General features: G+C 44.5%; 1 protein-coding gene across 3 annotated transcripts in view; it reads left to right on the top strand.

Moving 5' to 3' along the window:
- Positions 1–1,278: 1,278 nt before the first annotated feature.
- The window catches only part of NCOA7 (nuclear receptor coactivator 7), a 1,122,006-nt gene continuing 1,098,331 nt past the window's right edge, over positions 1,279–24,953 (top strand). The window contains exon 1 of one of the 3 annotated variants that reach the window (XM_078648931.1): positions 1,279–1,574. The gene's annotated coding sequence lies outside the window, so the exon portion shown is untranslated. Of the gene's footprint in view, positions 1,579–24,953 lie in introns of all 3 variants that reach the window. The other 2 variants (XM_078648932.1, XM_078648933.1) reach the window with 2 other exon arrangements.

Raw genomic sequence — 24,953 nt, 5'->3', positions numbered from 1 at the left:
GGCGTCCTCAGGTGAGAGTCCGAAGCCCAGCCACATCAGGAAAGGAAGGTGTAATATATATATATGTAGGTTCCTGGGGTAAGAAATTCCAAAAGTCCCATATGCGTTTTGACTTATAATATTCTGTGTTTGTTTCATGCCGAAAATAGAGGTAAAGGTCTCTGCGGTCAGGAAAGGAGGTGTTTAGCTGAACACCTCCTTTCCTGATCGCAGAGACGGATGTACGGCATTACGACGCGTACTGTTACAACGCGTGCCGTTACAACGCGTTTTTTCAACGCAAGTCGTTACCACGACTTGCGTTGGAGGGGGTGCGGACTTAGGAATTTTTTAATTTACTATTCCAACACCAGCCTACGTACAGTAGGGAAGGTGTTGGATAGTAAATTAAAAAATTCCTTGTCCTGCAGCGCCCTCCAGCGCAAGTCGTGGTAACGACTTGCGTTGAAAAGACCGCCGTTGTAACGGCACGGCGGTGTAACAGCAGCGTCGTAAAGGCTGTTCACCGCAGAGACCTTTGTTCCTTAACACAGACGAATGTATCCTATAACCATTGTATGTATACCCAAAAGACTCTTTGCCTTGAGGAAGTGCTTGGCCTGCCAGCCACAAGGGTGAAACATGTGTTGGCTGTTCTTTGCTTACCTCTACACATAATGTTAGCTGATTTGGGCTGTGACTATGCTGTTCAGATTCTGCCAGCGGACCAGTGGGAGCCTGAGTGGGCTTATTACCGCCCTTTTACCAAGGGGGCGGAGGTTTCATTCCCAGTCTCTTGCTGGGCCGACCCACTAATGTTCACAGATTGAACATGGGCCTCACTGGTATTCAGGCGTGGTTCACCATTATGAACTAATTCGTGCAGAAAAAGTCCTGGCAACATTGGCATTTTTTATCTCAGTAAAGTTAAGAAAACGTGCCTCTTCATTTTCTTAATACTTAAAACACTGAATCAGTGTTTTTTTCGGAAAGACGCAATCCGCAAATGTGGACACTTTTTCTAGGGTGCCAGGGCCTATTTTCGATGCCAGTCCAACCCTGTGCAAACCTATGGCAAGTCTTTCAGTGTGCGGCCCCAGCCTGGTCCCCAAACAAGAAGAGTCCTCCTCTTCATCAGCAGATGCGGCCAGGCCTGCTCTGGGAGGCTGGGAGATGGGGCCAGGCCTGCTCTGGGAGACTGGGAGCTCCAGAACTTGGCAGCTCCGGCTCTGGGGGCGGCGGGCGGAGCTGTGAGTGCAGCAGGCAGGGAGGGGGAGGGAGGGGCGGGCGGGAGCGGCAGGGCTGGCTCAGGCTGCAGGCGCGGGTGTTGTTGTGCTGCCGGCGGTGTCTGCGGCTGATAGAAGCGCTTCCTGGGGCTGCTGCAGCCGTCCAGTGCTCCGAGGGGCTTCCGCGGCGCCTGCAGGCAGCAGCACCAGGCCAGCAGGCAGCGCCTTGACAATCTCTTCCCGACTGTCGCCCGTGGATCTCCCTGGCTGGGGACGGAGCTCCGGCCGTGCGAGACATGCCGGGTGTACCCGTGGGGGGAGGACACGAGAGCACCGGAGGCAGCCGACAGCTGGGAGGAGCCGCGGCCGGTAGGTGCGTGGCCGCTGCGCTCGGCGCTCCTCTGCCGGGGCCCAGGGGGCTGCTTTGTTAATGTTCATATACTTGCTTTGGCTGCTAGTCCGGGTCAGCTGTGAGTGTGCGTGTGGAGGGGTGGGGGGCCGTGAGTCAGTGAACCATCAAGTCCAGCTATGGTTTATTATTTCATGGAATGACAACAGCAGCGCCGCACGCCCCTGAAGATGGAGGAAACAGATGGTGCATCTCTTCCTGCACGCATGAGCTCACACACACCGAGAAGTCCAGGGAAAGGCACTCTGGCCATCCAAAGTCCAGGGCCCCATAGGACACACGAGCACACGCGGAGAATAAAACGCAAGGAGGGCGTGCTGGCAGGAGCTGCCCTGTGCGTGGACAGCTCCCGCACTGCCCCTGTGGACTAAGGCGCTGGACGTCTCTCACCCATTGAAGCTTCCTGAGACCTACCCCTCTCACCACCCTCGTCTGACTCATCCCTACAGGCATGGGCATTGCCCACTATAGACCCCAGTAGGTTCACCAGCTCGGAATACCCCGATCGCCCTTCATAAAAGGTTTATTTGGTGTTAAAGGCACCAGCATCCAAAACCCCTGCTCCACCCTTCTTAGAGAGTTGAGACGGGTGAGAGTTAGGGTCGAGAGGGGTGCTGAGCGTCTTCACCCATTCATAAATATCCGACAGGGGAGGCTACGCCCTACCCTTTATTGGCCCCTCGTAAACTAGAACTCGCCTAACAAAATGTTCTTTAACAATGGCTGGGGCAGGAGAATGCAAAGGGACACAACACCCTATTGCCCGCTTTTCCTCTTATGCTTTCTTTTTCTTCCATTTGGGAACACGTGACGGTCGCTGTCTGGGAGTCTGCATGTGGCGCTAGGTATGCTGATGAGAGGCCGTGGGCTGCATTATGGGCACGCGAGGTGATCGACGGGTGGGGCAGAAGGGGCGGACTCGGAGGGAACGCGTGGAAAGTATTGGTGTCAGAGTTATGCGCCACTGTGCCTTCTATTCCCAATCTCGCTGCACTTACAGTAATAATGTTTTTGCTTGTGTGCTGAGTTCACTTCTGACGCAAATCATCTTTGGCCCTATAAAGTAACATAACTAGCGCTGACGGATAAGAAGTCCGTGCTCTGCATTCACGTAATAGGACCGACATGCCACGTACTGACAAGCCGCCGTAAACCTATATGTGTCACTCAGTGTATTTGCGCCTCGCTTAAAAAAAACATAAACCGCCTAACATTCATCATGTGACGCAGTTCTACACATCATAAAATACTATACTATGCGCAAACACATCATGCAGTTTGGGAATCAAATATGGCGAATTAAGGCTCATTTGAATGTGGTTGTGGCATCCAGCTCTTTCTGTGACGGAAGAAGCATAGAATCAAGAGCTATGGACCCTGTGCTAAAATCAAATTAATGACGCCATTAGTACACGTCCTGACCGCTTGCAAAGTGCCCCTTTGGTTTCAGAGACATCAATATTATCAGGACCGATTTGAGTGACGGGGCATTTGTCCTGCAAACTGAGATGCCGTCTCTTATCCGACAGGAAATATTCTGTATTTACATATTAACATATAATACTGCAGTTTTTATATTTGAATATTCAACCACGCATAGCGGTATTCGGCTGATTATAGAATGTCCATCTTTCTGTTGACAAACACAAATTTCAGAGGCCGGCATTGGTATTTTCGAGAATTTAGCAGGTCGTGTGTTCTTTGGTGGCCGGAAAAGGGAGTGACGTCTGAGAGTGCAGTAGGATGTGTTTAGCATTGCAGATGGCTGTGAGTTGTAAATGAACAGAGCAGCAGCATGTCAGCGTAGCGACACCAAGGGAGGGCCTCATATGGGTCTTCCTGTCTGAATGTGAGTGGCGTGACTGCTGGTGGGGTGGTGGGCAGTGGTTCAGGTTGTGGCAGAGCCTAGTGAATGGCAAGCAGGGACTTACTAGTTATCAGGGTTCGACGTTCAAGCTTATCTTTGATTCATTCTTGGTTTGAATTTGACTGAATAGTTTTAAAGTAGACAAGATATGTTTTTAGGTCTGGAGTTAGCTTTGCTCTTTTGATTTTCCTAAAATTATATGTACATTGCAATTATATGTACATTGCAGTTACTCTAGGGGCTTTCAGCTTCTCCTCATCATCCATTGGTTTGATATTGTGTCACTCACATTTTTCTCTGCCCACTACAGAGCACAACTTGTGGCTAAGGGTCAGCCGCTTCACCCCTTGGCTAACTTTGCTGAGAGTTGCGGCATTCTGCACTCTCAGAAGAAGCCTATCCACACACAAAGTAGTTCTCTTCAGTGGCCTGGGCTACCATGGCAATGTTTGCTTTCTGATACCCAGAAAGTATTTTTGTTATTAGCCATTTGTTTGTTAGATTGAGGAGGGCCACCAGCTTCCTCAACATTAAAGGTTTGTAAAAACGATGGCAAAACAAAATAATCACTGACTAAGCCAAAAGGCTGGCAGCAGCACCACACCCATTGGCTTTCCCAATGCTTGTTTAGTGTGGGAGCCATCACTGAGGAATGCCAAGGCTAATGCTCAAAATAGCTAGCTAAATCGAGAGTAATCTGGTATTTCCCCTCCATCGTGTACACGTCATTTTGTATTGTCACAGTTTCCCATTAATGTTTACAGAAATTCGCTTACTGGGATTGGACGAGTCTAATACCACTCCCTGCGTACCTCTGCTGCCATGTTTGTTCTGTGACAAAGCAATAATCAGTTTTTCTACTGCATGCAGCCTTAGGCACAAGGTTAAAATTGCTTGTGACGTTTCTTCCCCACCTATGATTTATGATAAGTGGCCAAAGATTGAGGGATGGCATTTCATACTGTTTACTGGCTGACCATGCGCAAGGCTCATGTATGGCCAGGTACATTATTTCAGTAAGACAAGAATTTAAAAAGTATTCCACATTTCGAAGGGACCATGGTGGGGTGACAGAGGCATATAAGACTGCAATTCGAAGCCATCTCTCACTTTTCATACCTGTAGCTCGCACGCATTATAACATTCATGGCAATTCATTTACTTGTTGAATAACTCACCCTTTTAACACCTCTTGCGCTAGCGGTTTTCCCGCTGTGCGCTGACTTTTGCGGAAGCCCGCGTTACATGACGAGCTCAGCGTACGAGAGGCGTAACTCGTCATGAGCGTAGAAGGGGTTAAATACACCAAACAAGTGTAACCCTTGTTTTAAAATGTCTTTTTGACTTATTCATATGATCAATTCCTAAATACATGGAAAACATTCATGTGAATTACCTTAGTAAAATAACTTGAATGTTCTTTCACACTTCCATTTGAAATAATATTTATTTTTTATAGTGTTCAGTTAATCAGGAGGCCTTTTCAGTACACCAGAGAAAACAAAATATGATCACAAGCCTCTTAGACCCCAGCATGTTGTTTATATAGGAAAATATGCACTGAGAATTATGTATTTATCTGCATATTAAATACACATTACTACGTTTTTACCTCACCTGTGACTGTAATAGAGGGCACAAGAAGGGTGTGAAATTGCTTCTTATGTTGAAGTGACATTGATGATCATTGCATATGCAGATTTTTCCTTCTCCCAGTTTTATTGTGACTTGGTGCCTGCGGTCAAGAAACCTGAGTGTCAACCACTGGTTATTTGACACTAAACAACATTGATAAATTAGGGCTTGATGTACCAAGATTACATACAAAAGTGATCACAATTAGCTCCCCAATTTTACAAATGCAATTTGATTTTGCATATCAACCTAGGTACAAATAGGTTGATTCACAAAAAAACAAAATCACAGGGGGTCATTGAACAATCTCATTAACTAATATTAACTAGTCAGGTCACAATCTGCAACCCCACTGTGATTGGCTACAACCACAGAGACGGTGGCCTGCAAGGGACAGGAGACCACCATTCATGTGATTGCTTACCAAAATATAAACCTTATTTTTTTAAAGCAGCCTGAGTTCCCCTAAAGGAACTGGGGCTGCTTTAAAAGTAATTTTTACCCAATTTTGGAAAACTTCAGTGAGAGCAAGCAGTGGTCCAGTGCTCCTCTGCCTACTCCAACTGAAACCTCAACACCAATTCCCAAAGGGGGCTGCTCAGTGACGTAGCAAGGGGGGGGGGGGTTTGGCAGTCCGCCCCTGGTAGGCACGAGATTTTGGGGCGGCGACGTTCCCCGGTCTTATCTGCGACTGCCGAAATCGTCAGCACCCCCCCTTCCTTGGCAGCGGCCGACTCAGGAATCGTCAGCACCCGTCCTCTTACATGCTGCACCCGTAGTTGGCACATGCAAGGACCGCCAGGGGCACCACATGGTCTAGCTACGCCACTGGGACCGCTTCTCCCTTGCATGTCAAATACCAGCCCAACCTGGGAGCTGATTACAGATCAGAAGTTTGCAGTGGAGATTACAGTCCCAAACCATTGGTATAAACCGTCTCACTTTAGAAGGAACGCCCTTAACACGCCCGTTCCAGATTGTGATCCTTTATGGGTTTCTAAGCTGAGTTAGTGATTCGGAAAAAGGTCTGCACCTTGCGCAGTGGGGTTAGTACACCACAAAATGTGATTTAGATAGCACGGACCTTGCAAATCAGGCCCAAAGTTGCCCATCGTCTAGCTTCCCCAAGGAACTGCTCATATGAGCTTGACCCCACCAATACTATGGTAAACCTATGTGAGCAAACAACCCTTCCAGCAAGACCACTTCCCAGATTTTTGTTTTCACGGTACGAATATTGAAGCTATTGTGCCTTACTAGCTGTGGCCTTGTTTGTTCTCCATTGTTCCATCGATACAGTAAATGCCAGGTCTGAACAGAAAATACTCCTAGAGATCAGCCTCTGATTTTTTTAAAGTTCTATGTATGTAAGTTTTGGAAATATATAATTCAAATGCAGGTTATGATCTGTGCATTCAGCTCTGGTCAGCGGTGTGAAGGGTGTGTGGCACTCACTAAGTAAAGAGGATTTCCTTTTTTACGATAACCCGTGGCACAGCATGCAAAGACAGCGCCATGGTGTCTCCTCTTAAAAACTTGTGAAGTGTGCTTTGTTTGTATCTCGCCTCTCATGTGGGGAGCAGTTCAGTCTTTTTTTTCCCAAGCTCTCGATGGAACGCTGACTGTGTCTTCTGATAGGTCATATGAACTCCTTTTTGTGCACGTCACACAGCAGAAGCAAGCGTTATTGCTATTGGAGGCGCAACAAGCATCAGTAACTGGACGCGCTTTGTCACCAATTTAATTTTAATGAGTTTATTTTCAAAGCCCATTGATAGTGCCCTTCTGCACATTCAAAGCACGAAGGTGAATAGTGTTTGATATTACCTAGTTTATGGGTACTCAGTGTATCGACCTCTGAAGAATAAAGTGCTGAGTAAGCCATTCGGGGAGTCAAAGTTATGACCTGCAGACCCCTTGCAACTGCAAGCTTTTAACTCATCGAGCCACACCGCTGGCTGTCAAATGTTGTGAATTAATACGTTGTATGATAATACAAGGGCAGTAGCCATGTCTGGCATTTTATAGTGCTCAAGGGCTATGACACATTTTCAGGCCTCATACTCTAGACCTGATAATCCCAGAATTGGATGCTTCTTTGGAGCACTGGGGCCCGTGGCAACTGCTGGTCCCAACTCCCAAACACCCTCATACTCTCTCATGCGGGGAACATCCTTTACAACGCAACTGTTACAACGAAGTACCTTTACGACGCAACCATTACAACGCAACTTTTACAACGACTTGCGCTGGGGGGCGCTCTAGGATAGGGAATAGTTTCCAACACCTTCCCTACTATCCACGGGGACTGGAGTTGGAATAGTAAATTAAACTATTCACTATCCAGCGCCCCCCAACGCAAGTCGTTGTAACAACTTGCTTTGTAAAACTTGCGTAAAGGCATGCATTGTAATAGCATGCGTTGTAACGTCATACATCCCTCTCATGCATCACCATGGGGGGAGCAGAAAAAGCTCCGCTCAGCCGAAGTACAACAAAGTCTGCCCTCCCATTGCACTGTCGCTCCTTTAACCCCACTGGGTCATGAAGAAAAGCCCCCGCAACATGAATCACCTTTTTCAAGCAGGGAGTAAATGTGTGAAGAATTGGGACTGCTGTTTCTCCAAAAGGGGGGAAATTCACACGGAATTAGACCTAGTATTCACTGGTCTGCATGTTATTCTCCATTCCGATGGGAAAACTTGAAATGCTCGAAATCTCATTGGGAGATACATGTCACTATTGTAAACTCTGGCTCGTATCGCTCCCTGGACAGAACTGGGATCTTGGACTGAGGACCTTTGCGGGATTGAAAAATACTGAACCTATTGTGGATACATTCACTCAATTACACAAGGCGTAGAGTCAATGTGCATGATTAGAATGCTCTATATTGTTTAACTAAATTATTCAAGCTGAGCACATTGTATTCACATGAATATACATACAGAAATATTTAACATACAGAAAAATCAAAAAGAGTGAATCAAACAATTAATCAAAAATACAAACAGTAGATGACAGTTTCCACTGATTGATGTGGAAAACCATTACTTACTTAGATCTCTCTTGGTTTCAATGTATGATGTCCAAAGAGAGGTTTTTTTTTAACCAATAAATGAATTTAAGTGATCTTTCCCCAAAAAATTGGGGGATGTTCTATGTTAGTGTTACACACCTCTAAACTCTGTAAATGTCCCCAATTCATTTCGACCTCCAGCACATGGAATTTAGGGCCATATGTATCATAGTTCCGTTTTGCGAATTCTAAATAGCGATTCTTAAGGAATCGCTATTTAGAATTCGCAAAACGGTATGTATGTACAAAATCGCTTTTTAATAGCGATTCCTTACCATTCCTAATTTGCGATTAGCAAATTGCTAATCGCAAATTGCCCCTTCATTCCTATGGGCCTCCTGGCCCATAGAAATGAATGGGTAATTTGCGATTAGCAATTTGCTAATCGCAAATTAGGAATTTTTTCAAGGGTGCAGGGGTGTCTCAAGAACACCCTGCTGCACCCCTGAAAATGACATGTTGGGGCATATGGCGCACATACATGCCCTAAGGGCAAGTATGAGCGTCATATGGCACCTTTTGTTTTTTTGAAAAAAGCTTTTTTAAAAGAATTCGCAACTTACCACCAACTAGAAGTTGGTGGTAATTTGCGAATCCTTATGGGCATTTTTTGCATATTTTTTCTTTGATACATTGCATTTAAGGAATCACAAAGTTTGCGATTCCTTAAGTGTAATCGTAAAATAAGGAATAGCAATTTTTGCGATCCCTTATTTTGCATCAAACATGTTTGATACATACCATTTAGGTAATTAGCATTCGCAAAGGCCGAAATTCGCAGAATTTCAGCCTTTGCGAATGCTAATTAGCTTGATACATATGGCCCATAGTCTTTCAACGAATTCATCCTCAGGGAATTATCCTATAAGGGTAGTTGGCCACTAAACAGAAATATAGTAATCAATATCTAGTTGAAACTGGTTTACTAAGTGATATATATGCCAATTAAATTGACTTTTTGTACTTACCCAGTATGATCTTTTGTGTCAGGATACTTGTTAGTAAAAAGTAATGTATACAATATTCAATGTGAAGCAGCAACCCACCCTCATCACACCCATTCTTGTAAGTTGGAATTGTCCCATACCTAATCGTAATATGAAATTTACATAGCGCTGAAATGAAATCATCAATATTGATTTTAAATGCATTTTAATACAGAACGATAAGGTGCACTCGCTATGAAGACAGAGTTTATATGGTATCTATATTGAAGTACAATCCAAGGGAAGTTGGCTTTTGTTTTCTTGCCGATACACTGGGGAGGTCCCAGAGTTCCTTTTTTGACAGAAAATACAGCCCAGGTCCTCCTGCAAAAAATCCCGTCATCATACCTGGCCATATGAAAAAATTCTGCTACTCTTCGATAGGGCAAACCTGTTCTCTACCACTAGACCACAAACAACTCATCTACATCTTCCTCTTTGGTCCGTTTTATATATATGCAACCTGGCGCGCAACACCCATTGGGCTCACGGGGCTTCAGCCCCCCCCCCCCCCCGTCGTGTGTGTCAACCCGTGCCGACACAGCTTCGCGGGCTGGCGAGCATCTCATTGCATCCGTACCCGAGTACTTAACAGGTCTTTAAAAGACCATTTACGTGCAAATTAGGCTTTTGTTGTGTGTTGACCCCTTCTTAAGCCACTTTGTCCGTGGTTGGAAGAATTAGCCCCCCCCCGAAATATTTTCAGCCCCCCCCCCCCGAAATTTGGCTCTAGTTGCCCGCCTGTATGCAACCATATTCTTAGCCTATCACCTTCGAGAAAAACATCATCATGAACAATTCCCCTAGTTGCTCTTATGCCTACTAACTTGGACACTCTGGAAGCGCCGCCGTAAAACATGGGGAGCATAAGCAAGCTCAAAACGTAAGCTTCAAAATTATTGCAACAGAAAAGCGGTAAAAATTCCATCCCCTTTACCAAAACCTCTATAGTGACTTGTTTGTCCACCGTGAGCTTTTAATGCCTTTCCTTTTCACCACCACATTAAACCTTTCTTATCAAATCTTCCCTAAGTGGATCGTAGCCCCACCATAACTTTGTAAAAAGATAATCCTGTCAATTGTCCCGCTATAGTAGTCTGTGACAAGTTTAAATCACTCAAACTTGTTAAAAAATCCATTAATTCCTTCTTCAGATCAACTTCACACCCCATCGCTTCCATGCTAGTGCAGCCATAGTTTATGATTTCACACCATGCTTGTAAACAGCTGTTCTTTGTAGAAAGTGCAACACATTTCTCGACCAGTTGCATAGATGGTTGGTGGAAAATCTGTTTTTTTTCTCCTCCGCTCCTGAAGCTAGACTTGGAAATTTCTGCCACTGCAAATGAGATAAGGCATCAGCTATATTATTCTTTGCTCCCGGAACATGCTTTTCTCTGAAAACAACATTCCGCTGCCAACACCTCAAAATGAAACACATAAACAATTGCAAAACTCTATAATGAAACTCTGCTAAAATCCTTTCAAAGATGTATCCAAATACAAAAATCAGCTCAAACAGGCATGGTAATATGCACTTTGTGATTTAGCAAAGTAACCCCTGACATAGCAAAATATAATCACCTGCAGAAGGCCCTGCCCACTCTCACAACCCTGCATGCAAAATTCGGATAGCCAAGTAATTTCTGAATTGATCGTAATTCTGCCTTTTTCAAACCAATCACGCTATCCAAACACGATTTAATTTCTTTTACTTTTGTACACTGAAGTCTTGCTATCATCAGTTCCGTCTTCAATTTGATACCCAAAAATGTATTTTATGTTGTTGGTCCCCCTGTTTTCTCTGGGGCTAAAGGTGAACCCTAATCCTGTGTCAATCGCTCAAAATATTATAAAGTTCTGCCACAGTCGCCTGACTCTGTCTCATCCACAAACAAGAAATCATCCAAATAATGAGATGTATGACCACTACTCCTTGTGAAGTACTACTGTAAAAAGTGCTGAATGTTTCAAAGAGTGAGCAAGAAATTGCAGAGTTCTTTGGTAGTGCTTTGTCTACAAATATTGCTCCTCCAGATTATATGCCTAAAATCTGCTAGATAAACTAGCAACAAACGAAAAGCAGACTTGATATCTCTTTTAGCCATTTCAGCACCTTCTCTCCCAAACTTTGCCAATCTGACAGCATCGATTGATGCTTATGTCACTGTGCTGTCCTGTTCTGCGATGTAATCATTTACTGATGTCCCTTCTTGCCATGATAAATAATGTGTAAGCTGTAACTCATCTTTTTCTTTCTTTGGGACCACCCCGTTAGGTAAATCATTAAACCCCAGATTCATCAAAGTCCCGTTTTGCGAGTCCTTAATAGCGATTATTAAGGAATCGCTATTAAAGACTCGCAAAACGGGATTCATGTACAAATCGCAATAATTATAGCGATTTCTAATGCCTCCTTATTTGCGATTCGCGAATTGCTAATCGCAAATAAGGAATGGCATTCCCATTCATTCCTATGGGCCTAAAGGGGAGTCATTCTTTATTTGCAATTAGCAATTAGCGAATCGCAAATAGGGAAGCGATTTCAAGGGTGCCAGGGTGTCCCAAGGACACCCTGTAGCACCCCTGAAATGCTCTTGATACTGGTGTTGCGCACACACATGTCCAAAGGACATGTGTGTGTGTAACATACAACTTAGAAAAATGCACGAAAGTGCATCTTTCTAAGTTTTCGCTATTTACCACGGTCAGACTTCGCGGTAAATAGCGGCCCCAGATTGCGAAATAGCAATTTTTAAATGGTTGATGAATTGCATTTAAGGAATCTCTAATTGAGATTCCTTAAATGCAATTTTTCGCAAATTTGCGATTTCTACAAATGCGATTTTTGCATTTGGAATGATGAATCCCAAATGCAGAAATAGCGCTCACAAAGGGCCAGCTTCTCAGAATCTGGCCCTTTGCGAGCCGATTTTCCTTTGATGAATCTGGCTATAAGTCGGGTAGAGGCCAGTGGCATAATATTTCTGCTCTTCTCCGTTCATTTGTTTGTCAAATTAAGCTTTTACAATGTCAGGCAGCTCTTTTGCAGATTTTAGGTCATCCGTCCACCTTCTGTTCCTAGGCCCTTGACAACCTAGATGAAAACCTTCCTTGAAACCCTAATCCAATTTTTGGGCTGCCCGCCTGCTCGGATATAATAGCATCCACTGGCATAAAATGTCACCTTAACCGGAGTTTACGGCCTTTGGCACAGGTTGTAATTGATGTCCTCTACCCCTAAGAGCCCTCCACTGTTTTGTATCAGTCATGGCAAAACATTACGGGAGCAGATGTCTCCCACCACGCTTGGAGCATTCATGGTTATAACGGCAGAATTGCCTTGGGCAAAACTCCTATTTGAAATTCAAGCATGCAGCAGTGTTGAGCCCATTTCCCTTCCCAAGAGTTCCTTCCCCTTGCTGGGTGGGGCGATAAGGAAAGGGCCATAGGTAAACCACTGGCCATGAGAGTGGTTGCTGGCAGTTATAGGAATGACTTCCACTGAAGCCATGATTCCGAATGCACACGTCCACATGGCTTTTCTGGATTCAGGCCAAGTCTTGCTCTGAATTCTTTGTCATGTCTCAAACATGCATATCCTCCAAAGTGCATCTGAGCTTTGTGAAGTATGTCCATATATTGGAATACCTTGTCACCATGTTTCTCACTGTAAATACTGACATAAATCAAAAACGTTGATGTCCAATTATCCACTGTGATTGGCACCCTTGGCCTCCTCACCAATTCCCGCTCCTCTTTCTTAGAACCTTCTCTTCAGGTCAGCTCTTATCCCTTTTTGAGGTGTTAATTGTTTCTTCACTCCGCCAACCGTCATAGCCTGTTTATCGCTACACATCAAATGACTCCTGTCCCTTGGAAGTGAGCACACCACAATGACAGCAGCCACTGCCTTTGCCACCAATCTTTTTCCTGTTTGAAAACTCCAGGCCTTATAAGGTCAGACCTTCTGGCTGTGCACATCATGAACAAGTCTTCCCTAGACACCTTCTGTGTACTCCATTTTTTAAATAAAAAATATTTTACCCTAACTAACCTGTTAATTTTCCCCACATCAACAAACCCAGTCTACCCACTGGCCATAATGGAATCTGCAAACTGCAATAATGGCTCCCTTACCCATAATGATCTTCTCCTAGTTAGCCACGCCCTCCTATGGGTCCCCAACTATCCCTGTCCCCAACTAGTGGCCTGTGCCACCTGCACGAAGAGACCTGGGGAGAGATTGGCTGTTAGCCCTGCACCACCCAGACATTCTTATTCTGATATTCCAGTGTGCAGATGGGTCAGCACTAGCTTAGCCCTCAAAGTGGTTGTGCTTTCCAGAATTGTTTTCCCTGTGTAGGGGGCCAGTTCACCCAGTTAATAACGATGCCGCTCAATTTCTGAGTTCACTGTAATAACCAAAGTAGTCTCTGTTTGTGAGGTTAAAGGGTTGTCTCCTTCATGGTCAGAACGGGAAATTCAGTTTTGATCATCTAAAGGAAGAAATCTCACCATACCTCTTTGTCAGATTTATTTTGTGCAGTACTTGTTTAGTGAGCAAGGATTGTGTACAAGGCCTTCTGGGCTATGTAGGTCTCACTAGAACGGCTGAAACATTTGTATTTTTCAAAATTGTCCATTGTCTTTCAGTGATGTTATTTGAGGTGTCATCAGTGATGTCACTGACCATGTCAGCAGTGATGTAATAAGTAAGGTCATAAGCAGTGCATTGCAGGGTGTAAGTTATAGGTAGCTCAGGTAAAAGTAACTGCTGGATTTCAATGGTTTTGTTCGAGTGAAATCTGAGCCTACCTATAACGTCCCTATAACTTTTGGTTTTTACAGTGCATATATATCTCTATACCTCTCTCGCTCTCTCTGTCTCTCACTCTCTCTCTGTCTCTCTCTCTGTCTCTCTCTCTCTGTCTCTCTCTCTCTCTCTCTCTCTCTCTCTCTCTCTCTCTCTATATATATATATATATATATATATATATATATATTGATATATATTGATATATATTTATATAGATAGATAGATAGATAGATAGATAGATAGATAGATAGATAGATAGATAGATAGATAGATAGATAGATAGATAGATAGATAGATAGAAACACATTTTTTCATTATGGCAGTGGCCACCAATGACCGCATATGTATATGCTTAATAGTAATGGCATGGATTTCTTGATTTCGTTGGTGCATAATGAACTTGATGTCTAGGGTCCTCATGCTCAGCCATTCCACAAAGTTACAGAGCTCTCTTCATTACTCCCCTATATCATGAAGACATCCTCAGTAAACCTTTCCCAGGTAGATATCAGATGTCTAAATGGATTGTAACTGTCTATCCGTCTCTCTTCATACTTTGCCTTGAACATTATGGCCATTTTCAGCGCAAAACGGCAGTCCATCACAGTCCCCTTCATCTACATATAATACTGATGATTAAAGTAAAAAAAATGTTTTTTATGCTGCTTGTGTTTAGTCTAATATGAATGTTGCCAGCACTTTATGGGCTTGGGTCTCATTTCAAAAAAGCTTTCAAATGTCTCTATTGCAGCCTCTTGAGGGATATTTGTGTAAATGGTGACAATGTCCAGTGTCTCAAACATTTCCATTTCATCATTCCATACTTTGTTGTCCAGCTTATTTATAATATCCATTGTGGCTTCAAATAATTAAGGATCTGTGCAATTAGTGCTTTAACCCCTTGTGTGCTAGTGACGAGCTCAGCTCGTCATGAGGGACGGTTGAGCTGCCCTCATGACGAGCTGAGCTCGTCACAGCCCTTGGAACGTTCGCACGCGGGGATAATTTCCCCGCTGTGCTGAACGTTCCAAAACGGGTGTGGTCGTGACGAGCTCAGCTCGTCATGAGGGCAGCTCCGCTGTGCCTCATGACGAGCCGAGCTCGTCACCAGCACAGTGGCGCCATGCGCGGCCTCCCCCCCCCCCGCACAGCGGGAGTAAAACACCCCGCAGCTAAGGGGTTAAGAAAAGGCATACACGTATTTCGCCAGTGGCTCTAATAGACACTTGACCTCCAGACATTATTGGACATCCTAGCGGGTGTATCTGGTCTTAGTGTATCTTTGGTAAGAAGTGTTAATCAAGAACTCTTTTTCCTTATTTGTTAACCATTCACTGGCTATTCCTATTTCCGCAAGTTGTTTAATATCATTGTAAGTAAATGTAGAGCAGTCATTAGATATTTTGCTGTAGTATGTTTCTTTCTTTAGTTGATTCATTATTTCCTCTTCATAAGTTCTTCTGTCTTCTATGATTAGTGCATCACCCATGTCAGCTGGTTGAATGAATATTTCTTCTTCGCATTTTAATCTTTGGAGGGCATATAATTCTTTTGTACGATTACACTTGACATATTTATTCCTTATTACAATTTTATTAACCTCATGTAGAATGGTTTTATCAAAGATTAGTAATTCCATCCGCATATGGCTGGTGGGAGGGTAAACATTGGATAGCTTTATTAGACCGGAGAACCATTGTGTAGATAGATTTTTCTAATTTGAGAATAACACTTTCAAGAGCATTTTTCAGTACAACTCAAACAGTTCCCGGGTCGTTTTGACATAATCAGGTCTAATCGGACGTATGAATGCCACGCCTTTTCTCAGGAAATTGGTTTCTGATTCACAAGTTTCCTTTGAGAAAGGTTATAGATGGTGATTAGTTCTCGCTGCTGTATCTGTGAGTGTCTGTTCGTGCCTTGGACCTGATTCATCCCTTGTTTCCATTGTCCTCTTTCTCAGCCTCATCCTAAAAACAGCCTCTGTTTGGACCTTTAAAGTTCTTGGTGGATGATTCTAAGTCACTGCTGTTGTCTGTGTATGAGGAGCTTTCAGAAAAATTAATAAATCTCCTGCTATTTCCCTGGTATTTTGGTGTTCTCCACTTGTTCATTACATTCCTTTTTTTAGTAGGGATATACCTCTACCAATGAAAAGTTAGCTACATTCTTTTTCAGTATCTTTGATTTAAATTTTCAGTGGTAGTTTTGAAACTCAATTATTTCCTTTCCTTGTCAATGCAAGCCACCATGGTGCTTGCGTCCAATATCACTGTATTTAATTTATGGATTCTTTCAGCTCTTTTATCAATTCCTATTCTTTTTTATTTATTCTCTCTAGCGTCTCGATCAAAAGAAACATCCAATCTCTGGAACATTTTGTTTCAATATGGCTGAAGTCTCCTAGGCACTCATGATCATTAATAAAAATCACGGGTAAATTTTTTACTTGTAGACCCAGTGGGATAGTTCCAGAACGTCAATGTTCCATTAGGACTTTGCCATCAAGGTTGGTATGAATCTGCTTCTTCGGTCTGGTCAATTTTTGAGCTTCTTTTTGTTGAACTATACTCGAGGGGGGAGAGGCATACACATACACAGAGCCATATCATAAATATCCTTTGAGGGGACTAGGAGTCATGTCATACATTTTGTCGTTTGATTTGACACCCCCTCCTCTACATTAGGCCCCTGATGTCTTTAAAAGGTAAAATGTTGACCAGACATTGAGTTTATCATGGTTGACCACTGTGCCTCACTGTAGCCAAGCTCTCTTCTGTTTAGCTCCACTTAGAGTAAGCTTTGTCTTCACACAGTCTCTAGCCTTGGTGAGTCAAGTATGCCATGTGGATAACTTATTTATCCAATCGGATTGTAGTAGTATTCGAAGCCCTGAGACAGCAAGGGTAAACAACTGTATACACCAGGTATATGTATAACCCCCATTAAACAAAGAAAATACATCACAATCTCGTTCTCTCTTTATTCCCCTATCTGTAAATGTTGGGAGCACTTACAAAGATAATTCAGGTAGTGAGTACTATGAAAAACAAACTTTGACAGGACTTCCACCAAGGTTGGCAATCCACTGGAATGGATAGACATCACCATTCCCATGACTAGAAGTGGTCTAGTGGCTGCATTTTAGCCATGAATACTTGGTATGTAATCTTTGCTTTGCAATTTCACCAAAATAGTATGGTAATGAACCCTGAATTTTAAAACTGAGAAACTTTCCCAATTCAGTGGCATTTCCTTAGGGTAGACAGTCCCTGAGACTTGCCATCAGAACCATCCCACCTCACGTGTAGTGTAGTGGGCAAGTAGGAAAACTGAACCAGAAGTCATGACTTTCAATTCTAGCCAACCCATGTGACCATTATGTACTCTTGGGGAATAACTTCTTGAAGTTGTTCCTTTGCTACCCTTTATTGGCAGGATAGATATGTGATATGAAGAGTAGACTAAAACCCAGCACTTGTGGTATATTACCTTGGGGGAGGTGGCACCCAGTCACAGTTGTCACACGAAACTGTGCAGTTGTAGGAAGGCTACAGGCCCTGGAGCATTTCAGTCTTCAACCTGGTTACATTGTGGCCTTAAATGATTTTCTACATGTGCCTCTGTCTCTCATTTTGCCATTTTGTGAGAACTTTGAAATGCTCGATAGAGGAAATAAGCACTATATTGGCAGGCAAGGCCCCAGCATGGTTTTCATTTACATTTTTAATGATTTTATCATACTTTCATTACTAAATAAGCGGGAACATGATCATTTTCTCAACCACTATTGTAGCTGATTGCAGATGCACTACAACACACTGTTTAGTCTGAAATTCTTATTTGCTGTTACATCAAAGTTATAACAAAGATGTGACAAAAATATCAATTTCCCAAGACATCCCAGAATGGTAGTAAGAGGACTGCAAAAAAATTCCCCGATTTATAAAGTTATTGTTATGTTTGGTCCACATAGTGAAATGAGTTAATCTAATTACGCTATCGCATAAGAGGTCTCAGAGATAGGCTCCAGTGACAGGATTTTTCGAGATCTTACAATTAGCTTGAAGGCCATGTGTCATGCCTTTTCCAGTTGTTTAATCTGGTGTCCGCTTGTGGTGCACCCTCAGGCAGATGCGTACTATTGCCACAATGCAGAACAGGTCAGCAAGTTTCACAGAAAAGCTTTGTGAATTGGGCACCACAACATTGACATAAGGTATGGCGATTGGGCCCAAGAAGGTAGACCGCCTGGTCTAGGAAGGAAAAGAAATGTAGACGAGACAGCAGGACAAGTACAAATGCGAACAGAGTGCCTGAGGGCATTACAGACTATCATATATATCAATAGAGGCCTGCGTGAAAGAGCAGTGGTGCATGGAGTGCTTTAGTTTTCATAGCATAGTGTCATGCAATCACGGGGCAATTCAAAGGCTGAGAACACTGCTGAGATTTTCTCCTGCGCTTGGTGATGTTAGATTTTTCACTTCCTGCTCACTAGTGCAATATGTGACTTGTTATGCTCTCCTGGCCTCATCTGCAGCACTGCTTACTCCTTTCAATTTGCAAGCGGTCAGTTTATTACACCTCCATGTTGTGAGAAGTTGGCCTGGCATATGCTGTCCACTATTCTAGTTGGCACCTTGCACCAGTTCAAACGACCCTTATTAACCCCTTCAGCGCTAATGACAAGGGTAACTCGTCATGGACTTTCCATTGATTTCAATGGAAAGTCAATGAAGCTCATCGACCACCCTTAGCAGCCAAGTGGTTAATGGTAGGTTTAAAGACAACCTATATAGAAAGCTATCCTAGTGGTAGCTGTGGAAAGCAGCCTTCGGGTTAAGTCTTGGAGGAATGTAAAGCAGCTTGTTTTACCAGTCTATAATCTCATGACTGATCAAATGAAAGGAGAACCACACCAGGTATATATATATAAAATATATGTATTTATTCTAAACACATCCCTCTAGTCTCTTTATGAGGCTAGAGGCAAAAGTACATTCAGTAAACTTAATTAGCACACAGTAAATTAGCACAATACACGTTGAGCTCTAGGGGCGTACCAAACCGCATATTAAGAAAGTGGTATAAGAACCACGACTGACATAGATACAAGGCCTAGAGCCTTTAGAACCGCTGGGGCCACCAGGAACCACCCAAGGTAGTGACAAAAGGGACCCACGGGGGACGCGAGCAGTGTCTAAACACAGCTGCGAATCACCATTAATTTCTATGGGGAAAGTCGAGGTTGGGAATTTAAAGATTAAGGACACTTAGAAGAGGACTTGGAGCAAACCCCTTTAGAACTAGGCAGTTCTAGAGTCAATACCCACGGGAGCACCGGAGTACTCAAGTTACCTCACCCAGGGAAGCCGGTTGCATAGGTATCTTTTGGTGTCGGGTTTTGTCGTCGTTTTCTAGGGTGAGCTGCTGAAAAATGCTGCAGGCGACCAAGTGCGTAGTGTCCAGGTGGATCCAAGGGTGGATCGGAGATGTGAAGAACCTGAAAGCACAGGGGACAGAGTCTGGGTCACTTGCTTGTGACCAGGAAGGCGATGAGCGGATCCCCACCGATGTCGGGTGATATCAGGTGAAGGCGAAGCTTGACTCTTCAGCCACGAGGACCAGGAGGCGTTGACGACAACCAGGGGCTGATTTGAGCTGTCCCACGAAGGATGTCGAGTGCTGCAGGATCGGTTTCCGGATTGGACCCAACAAGCCTTGGCAACAGCAACCCACGCAGAAAGCAGAGATTGGCTTCGGTGCAGACCAGCAATGTCTGATGGACTCACCCCTTTGTGGGGAGTCAGGGCACGTCTGGAGCAACCAGGGAAGCCCAAAGGCAGGAAGAATTACCTATGTGGGGACCCACCAATCGACGGACATGGGATCGCGAAGGCGCCTCGAGCAGGAATGCTAGAAGCGGGCTCACGGAACACTCGTGGAGTGTAGGCCCACAATCTTCGGTGCAGATGGTGCTCGGGGCTTGGACTACAAGTACCCCAATGCACAACTTCGGGATAGCTCGGGAAGTCAATGCACTTGCAAATGTGCATGGTGTCCAGGAGTTCCGGTCCCACGTCACTCGTGAGGGCTGCGGGTCTCAGCTTTGCTGGGATCTCATGTCGGCCTCTGAGGAGTCTGGAAGTCCATATCCTGAGTCTCAAATACTTCGGGCTCCAGCGGGAGCCTCGAAAATGCAGACTGGCAAGATGCTTCTTGGTGCCTGTTTGAACAGGGGAGTCACTCCTTGACCCCAAGGGAGATTATTCCGTCTTCTAGTCGTGTAGAATGTCGAAGTTCCAGGATATATGTTGCAGAGTTTCGTACAGGTATAATCTAAAGTCCTAAGGACTGGGGTCCCATACTAATACTATGTTAGGAGGTTGGACATACTCTGGGGACTCACCTATGGGAGGATCCAGGAAAGGGGTTGTTCAGCTTCATGCCAGAGCAGGGGCTGAGTGCCCCTGCAACCGGTTTGAACTGGGGTATGAACAGGGACACCAAGTGTGCCCCCAGCGCTGTCTGAAAAGCATTCTCTGAATGCACCCACCCAGCCCCAATACACAAAGCCTGTCTGGGAGGTGGTTACACCTCCCTATGACAAGAAACCTATTGTCCAGGCCTCCCTAGAGTTTCGTCCAGCAGCAGGAGGTCAGACCCGTGTCTGTGGCATCAATTTTGTAATGCCAGGGCTCTGTTTAACTAGTACCGGTAAGACCAGTGTGTACATGTCTCTCCCTCTAGAAGGGTGGAATTCTACCCAGGACTGGCGGGGGTGGGGGGGGGGGGAAGGATTTGGCACCAAGCACGACATGTTTCCATGCAGCCATTCCAAAGTTAGCATTAACCGCGAGGTTATAATGCACTTAAGAGTATATGGTCTGGCTGCATCACAGAACAGCCTCAGAGAATAGGCTGCGAAAGCTGCAGAGGGGCCCAGCTCATGCTTGGGCACCCTCTCACACAAAACCAAGCACTCTGCCTTCAGGACTGATAAGGCCTGCCATAGGAGTGACTTATAGGTTTATATGTATCAGTGATTAAAGGTAGATATAGGTCACCTATATCTTAGTAAGGGGTAGCAGACCTGTGGTGCCATTTTGGAAGGCTTCCCAAAGGTGGCATAATACATGCTTCAGCCCCATGGTAGGCCTCTGGGGTACCTATACCCTTGGTACCTAAGGTACCATATACTAGGGACTCACAAGGGTAACCCAGTAACCAATCTGGAGTGTACCTAAAGTTCATGCTATCATTTTAGAGAGGAAGCAGCTAGGCTGGGTTCCTGGTTAGCAGGGCCCTAGCCAGACTAAAGTCGAAAAACAGTAAAACACCAGCAAAAAGTGGGGGTAACCATAGTAAGCAGATCCTACTCTCCTACACATGTGGGGCCAGATGTAGGTGAAATAGATTTACCGATTTTAAAGTACCGAATTTTACCGATTCGGTAATTAAAAATCGGTAAATCTATGGGGTCGACATGTAGGTATTCCAGATGTGCTGGAATATCAAATCGGATGATTTCGGTATTTACCGATTCGGTAAATACCGAATCGGTAATGCCCATTCATTCCTATGGGCTATGAAGCCCATAGGAATGAGTGGGCATTACCGATTCGGTATTTACCGAATCGGTAAATACCAATTTCCACAAGGGTGCAGGGGGTGTCACTTTGACACCCTCTGGCACCCCCAAAACAGGCTTGGGTGCCATGTGGCAGGCATACATGCCCTAAGGGCAGGTCTGCCTGTCACATGGCATAGGTGTGCATGCACACATGTGCATGCACACCGGAATCGGTAATTTATTTGATGGTAAAATACCGATTTGGTAAGGCTCCTGGGACTCTGAAGAGTCCCACCTACATATGGGTGGCTCAGATTCGGTAAATTTACCGATTTTTTATTTTACCAAATCGGTAAAATTACTGAATCGGTAATTTTACCGATTCGGTAAAATAAAGCCCCCTACATGCCAATCACCTATTTACTGATCGGTAACGGACGAAAATACCGATTTTCGGCCCTTACCGACCGACCTACATCGGGCCCGTGGTCTTTAACATATATATTTAGTTGTTGTAAAAGTGTGTTTAATAAGCAAAACAGGTTATCAAACTGTAGAACAGTCTGTGTTACTTTACAGATTGTTTTTGCTTTTTTACCCTTGAGCACAGATCAAGAGCATCTATGGATATTTTAGGGACTGGTTATCATTAACTGCTTCGGATAATATCTTGCTATAGATTGCCAGGGTTTGGTCTGATCCCCCAAAGGTCCCCATAACTCGCTACTGTAGTGTAACACCTCGAACCAGCATTTCAAAGTCCGCAAAGGTATTCGCTCTCCTGGAGAATCCAAGGGTAGATTTATCATCTGTCAGACACTAGCAGGTAGAAGTGAACATGCTAAATACAAAACACGGCTAACATAACAAGATTCTACATAACGTGTTTGAGAAAATAGGGTTTTTTTATGGTTTGTTTCCCTATACATAGAGTTGCTTCAGATCCAACGCGACATTGATAGCTTCCGTTCTTGATTGGTGCTTAGTTATGTGTGAAATTTGACCGCAGGTGATTCTGAACATAATCAGAGATCCATCCGCTTTAATGTCAGATCACACATCAGATCGTCGCTGTGACCTTAGGCAAACGGTATCACCCAGTCCCTGTTTCACAAACAAGAGGTGTTAGTTGCAGCACTGACTAATAAACCCGCATTGATGAAATGAAAAGACTGACACACATCCAGTTAGTGGTCGGTGCCTAGTCAATTTGATTCATTCACTGTCTGTAAGAAAGGCAGTGCAGTGCGACACAGTGTATGCATCCTCTAGCAAGTGAGTACAAATTGCCTCAGTAGGCTTTTTTTCTGTACAATACTTTCCCCAGAATGTCGCGCGCGAGAAGGCCGAACACAAAGCTTGTGAATCAGCATTCTTTGCTAAAGGCACGGGACCTGTCGTAGGATTGACAACTGACCGGTTTTCTACCGGCACCACCTCTATTTTGATGTCCAGGCCTTTGCAAAAATAAGAAAAGTCATCTAAAGCCGTTATTTTTAACCTTTATCTGTGCATAATCATAACAACAACTTAAAAATAGGAAACACTTTTAAATGTGTTCCAGATCAGCATTAACGATCCATGACTATGACTAACCATTAATGTAAGCAACGACAGGAAAGTAATGTTACAAATAAATAAAGACGATTTTGTTTGCAGTCCTATTTAGTATCACACCCAAGACAGTGCAGACGTATTTTTCTCTGGGAAAAGCGTCAACCCGACCAGGAGCAAGTACCACTTGCGAATAAAGAAGTGTGTCTTCAGTTGAAATTCAAATGCTAAGTTCATAAGGGCTTTTTCAACACTCTTGGAAAGTAGATTCACAGGCAATGTAGCGACACCTCACGGGTTTTGCAGGGCAGCGGGAGGCGGTGGGGGCGGCAGAGGGCCCTAGGAGGGTAGGCGGTTATTGTTTTAGGCAACAAAACATCTGTTGACTCAGCAGTATTCATGAGAATGTCATGCTTCATCTGCATTCAGTTCCTCGTTATTCCCCTTATCACCCATCACTTCACTTCCTAAATAAAAATGCTGCAGATTTGTAAATTTATCTCAGTTACAAAGGTAACTGCATACATAACCTTTGGTCAGGTCACAAGAATATTTGTACTACAAAAGCGGATATAAAGTTGCTGCATCAGGGGAGGGCGCCGGCATCTTGTGACGCACATTCATGGACACCGGGAGGGTTTCCTGCCTGTTTTCAGCCAGAGGTTAGTGCAGGCCAGGAGGAGGGGTGCTTGGAGCAGCTCTTTAGAGCGCCGCTGTGCTGCATGTACACGTGGCTAGCATATACACAAACCAGCCACCTCTTTGCCTTCATGCCAGATACCCCATCTTTGCTCTTTTATGGTAGGTGAGGGTCCGAACTATGTATGGTTCGCCCTTCCTCCTTGTACTTTGAGGACTGCGTCCATATAGGACCATGTGTACCCTATGCTCAGCAAGAGAGCAGTGGGCCCGTTGCATGCGAGGAAATTGGGCCTCTCATACCCAGATTTGATACAACAACGTCTGCCGGGAATGCAGAGGGACCCTTATGCCACTGCACCTGCTGCATTATTGATAGCTAGCCAATATCCCCATGTAATGGTAGTTGTATAGCGCGACCCTAGCTGGAAAGTAGCAGACGTCTGACAAACGGGATAGTTGCTGAGCAGTAATTCAGCCGATTAAATACAGAAATTAATTGAATGGAGGTTAAAATACATTGCTGTCCGTTCTCTCCTTAATAGTCCAGTGGATGATGCTCAGAAGTGTTTACAGGAACCTTGTCCCTGCGTTAACATATGCCAATTTAGAACTCCTCTACTCCTTGCCTCTGCACTCGGGCAATCACCATTGCTTCCGCAATTCAGGAAGAACCTCAAGACCTGGCTCTTCCTCTGAACCACGGATCCCCTCACCCCCCCACCCCCCACCCCGCCCCACACACACTCACTCAGCGCCTTGAGACCCTTACTGGTGAGTAGTCGCACTTTATAAGAAACCTGATCGAGAATACCCTTGCCTCAAAATGTCACAATGGGCCCCGGATCTTTCGATGTTTGCGGCGGAGACAGCTACAGGATCTGTAAGTAGGCTGTCGCTACGTGAGCACCTCTCCATTCTCCTCACACAATCATATGAATCTCAGCATCCTCTGTGTGTACTTCATGTCCAGCACCTCCCCAAGTCAATGCATGCGAGCCCACTTTCACCACTGGACCATCCAGAGAGACTATTTTGGGATAAATGTGAGTGCATCATTGGCAGTGAACAACCTTATGTGTATGGCACGTTATTTTCCCTTTTTAAAATTTCTTTGTGTTGCACTGCTATGCATATGGTAATTTATGCCATGGCAGTGAAAATAAATGTACCCCGAAAGCACA

The sequence above is a fragment of the Lissotriton helveticus genome, chromosome 6, assembly GCF_964261635.1.
Source record: "Lissotriton helveticus chromosome 6, aLisHel1.1, whole genome shotgun sequence".
Lineage (NCBI taxonomy): Eukaryota > Metazoa > Chordata > Amphibia > Caudata > Salamandridae > Lissotriton > Lissotriton helveticus.
Note: the sequence above shows the minus strand (reverse complement) of the source record. Positions and strands in the feature narration are given on the sequence as shown.